At 36.9% G+C, this 3,960-nt stretch overlaps 2 long non-coding RNA genes across 3 annotated transcripts; both read left to right on the forward strand.

Moving 5' to 3' along the window:
• The first annotated feature begins 221 nt into the window (after positions 1-221).
• Positions 222-1,743, forward strand: LOC140177286 (uncharacterized). 2 transcript variants are annotated; one of them, XR_011869100.1, is made up of 4 exons: positions 222-538; positions 684-870; positions 974-1,018; positions 1,141-1,743. It is a non-coding gene; the product is annotated as an uncharacterized lncRNA (long non-coding RNA). The 2 variants fall into 2 exon arrangements; XR_011869099.1 differs by having other exon boundaries at positions 222-870.
• Positions 1,744-2,284: 541 nt separating this feature from the next.
• On the forward strand, positions 2,285-3,586 carry LOC140176979 (uncharacterized). The gene is made up of 3 exons (XR_011868334.1): positions 2,285-2,692; positions 2,838-3,030; positions 3,204-3,586. It is a non-coding gene; the product is annotated as an uncharacterized lncRNA (long non-coding RNA).
• The last annotated feature ends 374 nt before the right edge of the window (positions 3,587-3,960 follow it).

Raw genomic sequence — 3,960 nt, forward strand, 5'->3', positions numbered from 1 at the left:
ATGTTTAAAAAGTAATCAATTTTTGTATAAAAACTGAATTTTACATAAAATCTGGTTTTTATTTTTAAAACCAATTTAATAATTTTATAATCAATTAATAATCAGTTTTATATTTTTATCATTTTAAACCGATTAAACTTGATTTTTGAATTAACCTTATCCATGTACACTCGTTATTTATTTCGCTTTTTCACAGACCTAAGTTGGTAGTGCAGCAAATTAGGAAAGCTACAATCAAATTGGAGCATGCAACCAGCATTAGAAATTATGCGTGTTATCCACAATGAAGGCAAGAATGAATAGCATAACCACGCATAATCCAAGTTGAAGACTTTCTGTGATATGAGGTCTTCGCTGCGCGGTGAGAAGCTGTAAGGAAAATCCTTCAAAGACAGAAACGATGAGGATGAGGGCCACCTTCCATGCTTATCACTGCGTCCATTGATTCAGAGGCTTGGAGAGGGAAACGTAACTTTGGGATCCAGGTCGGGTTGGAAGGCATGGAGTTTTTCAGGTCTGAGCCAGGTTATTTGTCTAGGTTCGTGACCAAAAAGATAAATTTGCTAGTTCAGTAGTTCCCACCGCTTACTCCTTGTATCTTCCTTAACCTGTCCCTAACGCTCTCATTTTATGTACCTCATCTATCTAGTACCCACAAAAATAACTATGTTTTTCTGTTGAAGGTTCCATCATCATCATCTTATAGTAATGGAGTTGGAGATGCATACGGTCCTTGCGCTGAGACTAGCATAGATTGTTGGTATACTTCCCATTCTCATCGCTTCAATCCCAATTCCCAGACTCAACTTCCTCCATATAATCTCGTTGGGTTTTGCTAGAAGGGGAAAAATCATGCACCCATCTTCCCAGGTAAATATATCACTTTTACTCTCCTATATACCCTTTTCATTTTGTTAATGGAAACTCAAGTGTTGAGACGCCTATTTGAAATCATATATGCATTTAAATATAGATCCTTTGCCCACATGCACATCCTTGGTTATCTCACTGGAATGTTGTAAGTTTATTTCATAATCTTTATAATTTACCTCCCTTGAACTCCCTTTCTCTTTTTTATTAGAATAATTTGACTATTATCTATTCATAATGTGGTGATGTGTGTGTGAATCCACTCGTTAGACTTGGATGGAGGCATTGGATTGGCACGGTTGTTCTTTTCTGGGGTTTGATTCATCAACAAAGATGCCATAAAATTCTTGTATGTAGCATCCACTTGAAACTTTTGACATTGAAATCTTAACAGTCTTTGAATTTCCTGTTGTGTGTTTGTTTGAATTTAATAATTTTGCTAGGGTTCGCTTCGAGATTCAAGAGAAGCAGAGGAATATGCAATTCCTCACGGTGATTGGTTTGAATAAAAATAAAAAGGATATATAGTAATAAAAATGAAAGTGAAAAGGATATATAGTAGAGTGAAAGTGATATATTTACCTGGGAAGACGAGTGCATGATTTTTTTCCTTCTAGCAAAACCCAACCGGATTATATGGAGGAAGTTGAGTTTGGAAATTGGGATTAAAGTGATGAGAATGGAAAGTGTACCAGCTAACCATGCTAGTCTCAGCAATTAAGCAAGGATCGTATGCATCTCCAACTCCATTACTATAAGATGATGATGATGATGGAACCTTCAACAGAGAAACATAGTTATTTTTGTGAGTACTAGGTAGATGAGGTACATAAAATGAAAGCGTTAGGGGAAGGTTAGGGAAGATACGAGGAGTAAGCGGTGGGAACTACCAAACTAGCAACTTTATTTTTTTGGTCATGGACCCAGGCAAATAACCTAGCCCAGACCCAAAAAATTCCAAGCCCTCCAACCCGACCTGGATCCCAAAATTATGTTTCCCTCTCTAAGCCTCTGAATCAATGGACGCAGTGATCAGCATGGAAGGTGGCTCTCATCCTCATCGTTCCTGTCTTGGAAGGTCTTCCCTTACAGCTTCTTACCACATAGCGAAGACCTCTGCCTCAGATTGCAGAAAGTCTTCAACTCGACTTATGAGTGCTCATGCTATTCATTCTTACTTTCATTGTGGATAATATGCACAATTTCTATTGCTGGTTGCATGTTCCAATTTGATTGTACCTTCCCTAATTCTGCTGCGCTACCAACTTAGGTATGAGAAAAAGGGGAGTAACTAGCGGGGGTACATGGCTAAGGTTTATTCAAAAAACAACTTTAATCGGTTAATTTTAAAATGATAAAAATATAGAACTTGATTTTAATAACCAAATTAAAGTTGGTTTTAAATCGATAAAACTTGATTTTTGAATTAACCTTAGCCATGTACACCCCCTAGTTACTCCTCTTTTTTCTCATACCTAAGTTAGTAGCACAGTGGAATTACGGACGCTACAATCAAATTGGAGCATACAACCAGCATTAGAAATTGTGCATATTATCCACAATGAAAGCAAGAATGAATAGTATGAGTATGCATAAGTCGAGTTGAAGACTTTCTGCGATCTGAGGTAGAGGTTTTCGCTGCGTGGTGAGAAGCTGTAAGGGAAGACCTTCCAAGATAGGAATGATAAGGATGAGGGCCACCTTCCATGCCGATCAATGCATCCATTGATTCAGAGGCTTGGAGAGGGAAATGTAATTTTGGGATCTAGGTCGGGTTGGAGGGCTTGGAATTTTTCGGGTCTGGGCCAAGTTATTTGTCCAGGTCCGTGACCTAAACGATAAAGTTGTTAGTTCGGTAGTTTCCACCGCTTACTCCTCGTGTCTTCCTTAACCGGCCCCTAACGCTTTCATTTTATGTACCTCATCTACGTAGTACTAACAAAAATAACTATGTTTCTCTGTTGAAGGATCCTTCATCATCATCTTATAGTAATGGAGTTGGAGATGCATACGATCCTTGCTTAATTGCTGAGACTAGCATGGTTAGCTGGTACACTTCACATTCTCATCGCTTTAATCCCAATTTTCAAACTCAACTTCCTCCATATAATTTGGTTGGGTTTTGCTAGAAGGGGAAAAATCATGCACTCATCTTCCCAGGTAAATATATCACTTTCACTCTACTATATATCCTTTTCATTTTTATTACTTTTATCATTGTCATTGTATAAATTTCTTTCCTCTTACTGAAATGGATGTGAATATATGATCCATCTAATAATGGGGTGCTTGAAAGTTTGAAACTTTGCAATATATTTGATTTGACTTTGCAGAAATTCACAATCCCTCAAAGATTCTTCTTGCACTTTTATATTGTTGCATCAATATGGACAAGGTTCTTGCTTGTTACAACTTGGTCTTATGCATAGATAATGGTGCCACCGGTTAGGGAATCATCTGCATACTCTACCATTACAAGCTACTTGATCGGAGGCTCAGTTTTGAGAACTGGTTCAACTACAATGCTTCAGAGGCATGCTGTTTGGCAAGCTATTTTTCTTCTTTTGTTAATGGAAGCTCAAGTGCTGAGACGCCTATTTGAAATCATATATGTATTTAAATATATCCCCTCTGCCTGTATGCACATCCTTGGTTATCTCACTTGAATGTTGTAAGTTTATTTCATAATCTTTCTAATTTACCTCCGTTGAACTCCCTTTCTCTTTTTTATTAGAATAATTTTGACTATTATATATTCCTAATGCGGTGATGTGTGTGTGAAAGGCCTATTTGCTTGTTATTAATCTGAAATCATAGTGTATTACTCTGATAATCTTTGTTCTTATTGAATTACTTTGATTTGATTTCTTTTCTACAGGCTACGAATTACTTTTATTTATGAAAGCTATTGTCATTTTAATAGATAATATTCAATTGTTGTTCAGCTGCTATGTGTTTGCTATATCATAGTGTATAAATTGCCTTAAACTTTTTGTGGATGGGTATGACAATGTTCTAGTTGGCAAAAAGTTTTGTAGTTTGCTAGTTTATGAATGCGACAACATGGAATTCAAATTCATGCTCCATGGA

This window comes from Arachis hypogaea, chromosome 12, assembly GCF_003086295.3.
Source record: "Arachis hypogaea cultivar Tifrunner chromosome 12, arahy.Tifrunner.gnm2.J5K5, whole genome shotgun sequence".
NCBI classification, from domain to species: domain Eukaryota; kingdom Viridiplantae; phylum Streptophyta; class Magnoliopsida; order Fabales; family Fabaceae; genus Arachis; species Arachis hypogaea.